Below are 10,980 nucleotides of genomic sequence, written 5' to 3'. Positions count from 1 at the left end.
GGTGCAGAGAGGAGAAACAGAATCCCAAGCAAACTGGGCACAAGCAGTGAAGAGCCCCAAGCGAGCTTTGAACTCAGGAACAGAGAGATCACAATCTGAGCCGAGATCAAGAGGCTCAGGTTAAGAGGCAGGCACTTAACCGATTGCGCCACCCAGGAGTCCCAATCCCTTCTCTGTTTCTCTCTGCTCCTCCGTAGTCAAGCCTGACAGATTTCCCCAGCGGTCCCTGTGAGGGGAGACTCATGTGGGCCATCTGGGAAGTGCCCTGAAGCACTGGGGAGGCTGGGTGTCCACTTGGGCTCTTTTTCCCACTGGAGAAACCCTAGGCCAGGGACCTCTTTGCAGTGCTGTGCACACCTTGGGAGGTGGATGCGGGCAGTGGAGCGCACCTCCTGCCTTTCCGATGCAGTCCTTCTTGGTCTCTGTGGCCCAGGGGGTGCTTCTGCATCACCCTTATATTCTGGGGTTTTGGCAATGCTATCTTGTTTATGGATAGTTAATAGCTGGATGTCTTGTTAGGGGGACTGAAGTTGGGAACATCCTATAGTGCTATCTTGATGACGTTACACCTACTTTTTTTTTTTTTTTCATTTTATCTTCCACTCAGCAATCTCATTCTCTATTGGTAGAAATCATTGTTTAAATTTATTTGTTTATTTTGGGGGGGGGGAGGGAGAGAGAGAATCCCAAGCAGGTTCCCAGCTGCCAGCACAGAGCCCAACCCCCCAACAATGAGATCATGACCTGAACCTGAACAAAGACTTTTATGCGTAACCACCTGAGCCACCCAGGAAATCATTTTAACTCTTCAATATCCATCCTTTGTACCCGCTTTATTAAGTCTTCTCCATCTACGCTATTCACATTTCATTCCTTCCAAGGAGTCCAAGGATGGATTTGCGCTTGTGTATAGTCTCAATGCCAAATACAGCAGATAGTACAGATGCTCAGTAAATATTATTACATTGATGCTTTTGATAGATTAAAAGAGAAGTGTTCTATAAATATAGTCTTATTAAACTCTTCAAGAAATGCAATCTTATGTTTTATACTATGCTAAAGTAAAACATAATAAGGAATAAGTTAGGAAATGGATTTTTCACTTGAACAAAATAAATTTAGTAGTTAAGACTGATAATTGGATGTGAGGAATAACTGTTCATCATCAAACTTGTAGCAAAAATAAAATTACCTCTCAAATATCTATGGCCAAAAAGTGTGGATGTGCGTATATTATGTATATAATTACAAATAATATCTTCATGTATTATATTTAGAAATTTCTTTAGAACAGATATTCCTATAAAGGAAATGTACACCCAAGTATTTTTTTTTTCTTGCACAGTGGCATCCTTCTGCCTATTATGCATTTATTCCCTAGAGATACATCCTCAGTAGTTAATTCAAGTGATAACAATGCTTTGGAAAGGGCAAATAATTGAAAGAAAAAATAAAGAAAAGAGAAAAAAGTGAAAGAAGAAGGAAATAAGGGAGGAAAGAAAAAGAAAAACAGCAGACCTTCATGAATTATACACTATTTACTTGTTTCAAAAGTTTATCTTATTAGCAGTTGTATTTTAAGTAATTTTTCTTTACTGATTTGAAAACTTCCTCCTATGACTGCCTTTTCAGAGAACAGATGCTCATAGTATAAAATGACCAATAATAACCTATGTGTTAAATTACTTAAAAAATATGTAGAGCCTCTGATACTAAATGCTGTCATATTTTTGTATGACCTTTGGTATCATGAATTTATTAATTGATAAGGGACATTTAATTCCTAAATTCAAGGAAATTGATTTAAATTTCTACTGGACATAGTAGGCCACACTAACATGGAAGTGCATAGAAAAATCGTTACTAATAATAGTCAAAGTTTATGTTACAAAAGGATTGAAAAGTTACTAATGCATGTGTCTAGGCAAATTCTCAAATGCCCTCACTTTTTCAAGAGATTTTCACATACAACTAAATAATCAGTACTCAAACTATTTTCCCAAGGAAACTGAAATATGAAGGCCTATTTGTTTTCATCTACAGTTGTTAAAACTCTGGATTTCAAATATGATATTTAATGCAATAGGTGACCATAGCCAAAAATATTGTCTTTATTGGGGCCAAATAATTTTTGTATTCATGTCTTTTATAATCTTACTAAATAACCAAATTTTAAAAAGTAATATCTTCATATTTACTATTAAATGAGTGTACATAAAATTCTTATAATAAAAAATAGGAAAATACCTGTATTTGTAGTAATAATGTTCAAGTCCAGTTTATAATAACCATGGTCTTTATAGACTTACTCAGAAGTTTGAGTCTTAGTCAAAAATATTTATTATATTTATGATGTCTTAACCAAGATCACTTTAATCATTGTCTGCTTCTTTTTTTAAAACATTTTTTTTTTCAACGTTTATTTATTTTTGGGACAGAGAGAGACAGAGCATGAACAGGGGAGGGGCAGAGAGAGAGGGAGACACAGAATCGGAAACAGGCTCCAGGCTCTGAGCCATCAGCCCAGAGCCCGACGCGGGGCTGGAACTCACGGACGGCGAGATCGTGACCTGGCTGAAGTTGGACGCTTAACCGACTGCGCCACCCAGGCGCCCCAATCATTGTCTGCTTCTTGAATGAACAAAAGCTTGGACCATTTCATTTGTCTACCTGTTATGCATTTTCAAGAAGTGGAAATTCAAGGGTCTAATGATAGACAGAAAAGTATGTGATAAGATCAAGCAAAATGATTAAATGGAGACCCCTCCAAACAGGGATTATCTGTTATCTCCATGCAACAGTGGAATGTATACATTTTAGTTTCCTTTTTGGCCAATATTCCCTTCATGTCATCCATTATGGAGAAATGATCAATCTTGCTAATGAAGAAATAAGCCGCACCCCTAAGGTCTCTGAAATTTTATTTTACTGCCATGGTAACCTCTGAAGATACCCTCCACTTCCACAACCTAAAATATTATTGCTTTTTCAATGACAAAAACAACCATATCATATGAAACCGTAGGAAAGAAATACTTACTACGTTGCCAATTCAATGGTGATAAAATTTGCAGTCTACACTTTTGGTCAATGTTCATTTTCCTCCAAATGTTCTGTGGTTTTATGAACATTTGCATAATGTTCTATGAATGAAGGATAGTACATGATTTGAGGCATCCCTAAAACTTAGTATCATAGACATCCTCTTGTCACCTTTTTTCCAAGAACTTCTTAGTGTCTTGAACATAATTTATCACGTTTGTTAATAAATAATATAAAGACACTATAAGTTAAAACAGAAGTTGAAGTAACATTCCTCTTTTGTAGGACCTACACACGTTGTTGACAGTTTGAATACTTAGGCTGTCAATTAATTTTGCTTGATCTGTAAATTGACAAGCATTCAATTATCTGTGCTTCATCAGATGTCACAGGTTGTATTTTTGTAAGTTGATTCATTAGTGTTTATGAACAATTTTATTTTATGACACCCTGTCGTATTAACAGATGGCAAATGTAGTTGGCAAGTACATCCTCTTGATTCTACTTATCTCTTCCTCTTCTGAATACCTCCTTGTGATATCTTGTATCATTAGTGATTAAATCTGATATTCCCTCTTTGCCAAGTACTCATTCAAGTTCATATATTCCCTGGCCTATTACCATTGCTTCATTGCCCTGGCCTTCTGTTTCAGAATCTCCTTCCACCTGCTTTATTATAAACGCTCTACTAAATACATTTTTCTGGGAGTACACAACTTTCTCTTTAGTCCTTCTCCCTCCTCCTCCTTCAAATATAAAATTTCCTGATCCAAAGATCCTACAGCAATATAATTCATATTGACTTTGTTCCTAGGTTATGTATGTATCTTAATATCCAAGTAAGGTTGTTTAACGATATAGCTTCATCCTGGCTGATTTTAAGTGACATTTACCCTTTGCTGTAGTGTCTTTTTTCTCTTTCCTCTTTTATTTTGTTGTTTACTGCTCTCTCAACAATTCATTTGGTTTTAACTTATCTTGTCATTTTTTACCCCAATTGGTTAACTATCTCTTTCCACTAAGACCTTTCTTCTATCTCAGTTACCTCATGATGAGTCATCTTGGGGTGGTCATGAACATTTTTTAAATCTGCTAAGGAGAATCAGCTAAGAAGGGATACATTACGTTTGGGTTTAGACCAATATGTCCATAGGGCTGTCATCACTTCCATGACTAGTATTTCCAGCTATACCCATGTAAAAAGGCATCAGGGGTTTTTAATACAGATTTGCAAAGCTAGAAATCACATGAAAATGTTCCACAGCACTATGTAAGTAGTAGAATGTGTGTGTGTGTGGGGGGGCGTTAAAATTTTTTTGGAATAGTAACTAACCTGTGGAATTTCATACAGTCATCAGATGTGTAAATGTTAAGACCAGGTTTTGTTTCTCTTCAACAATTCAAAACAGAGTTCTTTTCTGTCAGCAATATATACAATTATTCATCTTTTTCTTAAAGAGCCCACTTGAACATTTTATCAGCATCAAGCCCTAAAACAGTTGAATTCAGTCCTTCCTACACAATTTTTTTTAATGAATGAATTGCCAATATTCAAAAATAAGGCATGTTTTTATATTCATAGCATTTATGGTCTACTAGCATTAAATATTTATAAAATTTGAAAACTTAAAATGTATACCCATTAAATAACTCCACTTTCTCCTCTTTATCCAGCTGTTGGTAAACACAATTCTATTTACCATTTCAAAGAATTTGTTTTAAAGACCTCATATTATTGAAATCATACAGTATTTATACTTTTGAGACTGGTTTATTTCACTTAATATAATCAAGATTCATTTGTATTATAAGATGTGTCAGAACGTCTTTCTTTTTAAGGGTAAATGATATTCCATTGTATGTCCATACCACACTCGGTTAATCCATTCATCTGTCAATGGACACTTGAATTCTTCCACCTTTTTGGCTATTGTGAACAATAATGCTATGAACATTGAAGTATAACTATCTGAGTCCCTGGTCTCATTTTTTTTTTTTTTTGAGTATATATACAGAACTTGAATTGCTGGATCAGATAGTATTTTTTTTTTTTGTAGTTGCTTGAGGGACTGCCATATACAGGCAATATTTATAAAGGAAAATTTTATACTTTGGGGGGAAAAGTCCAAAATTTAGGAGAATTGAGTTCTCTTTCTGGCATGCAAGAGATTCTTTTGCAGCCAAGAAGATGCTCAGTCTATCATGAGGATCGTGACTCAGTCACAATTGTATTACTCAGTTGTATTAATTGCTTACCCCTTTGAGGTACATATTTTTGGGATCCCAGCTAAGAGCTTAGGAGGATGTATATATATATATATATATATATATATATATATAATAATGCCATATATATATATATATATATATATGCCTCACTGCATAGGTCCATATGGAGAAAGGGAGGAGGCTGAAAGGACAGATAAAGAAGTTAAATAAATTATATGTAATAAAATGAAAGAATGCCCATAAAAAATGGAATTGAATATTTGAGAATCATTTGTGGCTATGTCTGTATGTATGAATTGCCATGCTTCAGTTAACTGACACCAGTCCCCAACAATATGGCTCAAATTTCAATTGCCATATTAACTGTAAATAAATTGCATAAAGTATGGACTTTGCTACTAGGTCTTGAGTTTAGAAATCACTACATAATTAATAGATGTACAGCCAACTCAGTGACGAGGTATGGTACTTCTTTCAAAGTCTTTCGGTAATTGGCCACTGCATATTTGTTAGTCAGGTCATGCAGAGAGAAGGAAGGATGTAGTCATGTTGCCTTGCTGTCTTCCAGTAGTAAACCCACTTGACGTTTTGCAAAACCAGATAACTGAAAGAAAGAGGGAGTTGGCCAATAAAGATTAAAATGAAACAAATAAATAAAAAATGATAATGCTGGAAGTCAAATTTGAATCAAACATAAGAGCAGTGGAAGAAGGAAGAGTTAGTTGATTGTTAAAATGTTTACGTTGCTACCTTGCAAGGAACTCTAGAGGAGAAACGTAATGAAAGCAAGCTTTATCTATGTATGTGAGGAAATGCGTTGTGAAGAATCAAAATGACTCAGAGGAAATGATGCTAGCAAAAACCAAAACAAAACAAAGCAAAAAAAAATAAAAAAATAAAACACGTCACATTTAAGAAATTATTGGAAATTTTTAATGACATTAAACTTGTAAAGGATAGTATGTTGGAAAATCGTCCGTGTTAATGTCCATGCCAAAGGTGTATGTCAACTTGCCAAGTTAGAAAAGATGGTCACTTCATGTAAGTTGTGAAGAAGTTACTTCAGGTAAGTTGTATGGCAAGAAGGTAAGCAGTATTCAAACTACACTTGGTGATTTTCTACAAAGAAATAAAACACTACTTCTCAATGTTCCTAATATTTAAATTGTGCACTAAATAAACATTAGGTTTCCTTATTTAATTTTCCTATACATTTATAACCATGAGTATGAAAGTTTTCATGTTTGAGAAAAAAAAATAAAGTTTATGAAATAATCCTAATTTTTTCTTATCGATTATTAAAATAGCCTTGAAAGGTTTCAGTTTACATGATGATTTATATGTCTTCGCTTCTCCTTGTTCTTGAAATGAATAAGCAGAATGCAAGGCAAAATTACTAGCAGAATGTAGACAGACTAAAATACAAATGGTGTGAGTTGTAAACTCCAACATTGTCACTTTCTATCAATGCAGTTTGGGGCATGAGATTCAATCCTTGAAAGGCTTATTATCTTCACCATTGAAGTGGAAAGTGCAAGCTATTTGTTAGGAAGATTACTCTACAGTGACTAACATAAGGTTTAATATAGTGGGTGTTCAATTAGTAAGCATTAGAGCTGGTCATTTGGGCTTTTTTAGATAGTTTGGAGAAGATAACAAAAGTTTAAGCAAGAGGCTAAAAGGTTTGGACTTTGTGCTATGGTAAAAAAGGAAAGCATTGGGGGTTTTGCACAGAGGGAGTTGATTAATTAGTGCCTTATGAAGATTAACTAGGAAACTCTGGGCATAATAGATTATAGAACAGAAAGACTGGAGGTAAAGTGGTAAATTGGGAGTGCAGAACAGTTGAACAGGTGTATGATGATAAGACTTAAATTAGTAAAACCTTGATAAACATTGTTCAGTGAATAAAATCTTAAAAAAATTGCAATTAATGTATACTTTTAACGCCGTTAATCATGATTTAAACTATCAGTAGAAGGATGGCTGGAGAAAATCTTCAAAGGCCTTGTATGCTCTGATAAGTATATAATTATTTCACCAGTGTATTCTATGACTTTCAGATAGGGTTTTTTTTTGTGGGGCTTTTAGGAATTACTTTGCAATGGCACTCATTTTAGGCAGGGAATATTAATTATTATAGTAAATTACCTGAATCACTGTAGCCTACTTCAGTATAAACTTATTTCTCAGACCAGATAACGTCTGCAAGGCAGGTCCAACAAATATTGAGTCATATCCTTCTGCTGCCTTCAATGGCCCCTCCACTTGAGACTGATTCTGGGGGATATGGAAAAAAAAAGAGGATCTCCTGGGAGATATCAGAGGCTAGATCTGCAAGTGACATATATTCCATTAGCCAGAATCTAGTCAATGTCCCACTTAATTATGAGTACATGGAATTGTCTCTACCAATGGAAATACATTGGGGTAACTTGGGGTATGTGTGTTGAGTTTGTCCCCAAATTTGTCTGCCTAAAAGAAGTTTCCAGATGGAAGTGATAGAATGTGATATCTTAATATGACAGTTAGGGATAATATGCAGCCAAACAACTATTATTTTACATCAGAGTTCGAATACCTGCAGGGATACTTTGAAATCAGAAAGATGCGAGGAAAAAAAGGGAATGACTGATAGTGTGCAATGAGTCTAAAGAAACCATATAGAGGGAAGAAAACCGTCATTAAAAGGTCAAGGATGAGAAAAACACAATCCCAGAACCTTGAAGTAAAAAGAGAAAACAACTAAGTTACCCAGATGATATTAGTGATCTGAAAAAAAATATATATATATTACCTACAAGTAGGGTAATGTTATATACCAGTTTGCTTGGCAAAATCCATTTATAGCAAAAAAAAAAGTATCAAACATACTCTGGTTTGGATGATAAAATTTATGATCATCCTGCTCAGAAAAGTGTAGCTATGGAAATTTAATCAAGTAAACATGAACTAATATGTAAGACTATCTTCTAATTAACTTAACTTTAAGGTCAAAATTGCTTAATAAGATTGACCAGCTTAACTGAAGAGGACTTTGTTCTCAGAAAAAGTTTTGGCAAAAGAGAAAGAATTATCAAACCATCTTAGAAACAAGGGTTCCATACAGCAAGGGTATGTCAATGTATCTGCAAGACTATCTAAGGGAAATATTTCATACTAAATTGAAACAGTAATACAATCTGATTAGTAAAACTATTACTACAGAAAAGGCAGATGAATTACAAATGATACAATGGCACTAGTCGTTAATGTCTTCAATGGATTCCTCTTGCTATGATTATGCGCTTAACACACAATGTTGATTAGAATATTCTTTCCAATAGAGCTTTCTCATTGGAAGAACTTACGCTGATTTGCAACATGCGTTATTTTAATGATGAAATAATTTGAAATTCTGGATTTTACATCAGACATTTCTATTTGGTTACTGTGAGTCATATCCCCTTAGAAACAATTGTATCTATGAATACTGGCAAATCTTTTCTGTGCCTGAAAAGTTACAACCAAAATTCTAGTGCTATTCCACGCAAGAAATTGTCCTCTTGGTGTCCTTATTAAAGAACCAGTTGGTCTCTCTAGATGAAAAATACATTTAATTTTTTCTTTAGTTTCATTTGGTCAATGGCAACACTCAAAGGAATGCAAGGGACCTATGACACTTACTTATTAAAAATTATTCTCATGACACATTTGTGGATTTAAGGATTTTCTGGTTGGCTCTGGTGTCAGATTTCTAAATCTGAGTGAAACTAGCAAGATGATTGAACCTACATAAAATAAGGTTAGATCTGACCTATCATCTAATCACAGGAAAAGCACAGATCCTAGTCAGAAATTTGAAAGTACCTGGGAACTGTGCTGTGAGGATTTTCAGTGGAAAGCAATGACTTTAATAACAGTCAGCGTGAAATTTCAAAAGCCATAGTTAGTTTGCAGGCAAAAACATTAGTGCTTGAATGACAAAGCTGATAAAGTCATCACAGCCCTGTAATGTTAGAGAAAATTTAATGATTCCCAATCATTTCCTTCCAATTGGATTACTCTCTAGACTTCACAACATATTCAAAAACAGCTTTCTTCCTGATGAAGACTTTATGTGCTATAAGGCAAGACAACAGATATTTCAGTGACAAAGGAGACAGCAACCAGAGGTGGCAATGCCCAGCCAAGCAGACACAAAACACAAACGTGTCCAGTTTTCATAACAAATTTGTTTCTGTACCGGCATCCCCAACATTGGAAATATGACAAGAACTGACACAAACAAGGGTAGTGAATCAGAATTGATGTTTGTCAAATAAGAATAGAAAAGAGACACACTTGATATGCTTTTGGCATTTGCACTTAGAATTTGATGAGGAAGCATCATGCTGGGAGGTGGAGAAAAAAGAATGAATATATTGAGTGAGAAAGAAAGTGAATATGAATGGTTGTGCCATATGTGCAGTGATGTAATTGCTGGTTTAGAGATAAATAACTTCTCTGTATATATTAGGTATGATTTGATTGATCGTGATAGCATAAAAGAAGGCATTAAATATTGAACCCTTATACAGTTCATTTCTCTCTTTCTTTGTCTCTCTCTCTCTCTCTCTCTCACACACACACACACACACATTCATATGTGTATGAAAAATTATGCATATACAAATTTATGCATAAAAATGTACTTAAATGAAGACCAAAACTCTGTCCATAATATTTACATTTATATAAAAACTCTTATTTATAGTATATCAACTGTGTATAGCATTATTTGAAAGAACCACACATACCTCCTATTAGCAAAAGATGAATTTTTCATTATCCAAACCTAAAGATGAATGCAAGCAATTTACAAAAATGCTGGCAGGATTGGTGAAATATTGTATGGGACAAATGGGATATTATTTTTTTTTAAATTTTTTTTTCAACGTTTATTTATTTTGGGGACAGAGAGAGACAGAGCATGAACGGGGGAGGGGCAGAGAGAGAGGGAAACACAGAATCGGAAACAGGCTCCAGGCTCCGAGCCATCAGCCCAGAGCCTGATGCGGGGCTCGAACTCATGGACCAAGAGATCGTGACCTGGCTGAAGTCAGACGCTTAACCGACTGCGCCACCCAGGCGCCCCTAAATGGGATATTATTAATGCAGTATCATTAGTTTTGTTTTCAAATATTAATCTTGAAATCAAGAAAGTAAATGCTTCTCTCTTCTTTTTTTTTTAAATTTTTAACACTTATTTTAGAGAGAGAGAAACAGAGTGAAGAACATGAGCGGGAGAGGGGCGGAGAGAGAGGAAAACACAGAATCCGAAGCAGACTCAAGGTTCTGAGCTGTCAGCACAGAGCCCGATGCCAAGTTCAAATTCACTTGCTGTGAGATCATGACCTGAGCCGAAGCCGGATGCTCAACCGACTGAGTCACCCAGGTGCCTCTAAAGAAGGCTTTTCTAAATCCAGTTGATCTTGTGGCCCTAACACTGTATTATATAAGTTAACATTGAGCGGATTAAATTAAAATATAATATTAACATTAAGCTATTAGAGAAGCCCCCCCCCCCCCCCACCGCCGCCCATCCACAATTTTTCTTTCCATGATTCGGGTTACCTGACATCAACTGTGACCCAGAAGCAGATGATCTTCCTTCTAACAAATTGTCAGAAGGTCAATCCATGGTAGTCTGATGTTCCATCACAGTGCCTCCATCATTCCCTCCCAACA

The sequence above is a fragment of the Prionailurus viverrinus genome, chromosome B1 (genome assembly GCF_022837055.1).
Source record: "Prionailurus viverrinus isolate Anna chromosome B1, UM_Priviv_1.0, whole genome shotgun sequence".
NCBI lineage: Eukaryota > Metazoa > Chordata > Mammalia > Carnivora > Felidae > Prionailurus > Prionailurus viverrinus.
This window is presented reverse-complemented; position numbering follows the sequence as displayed.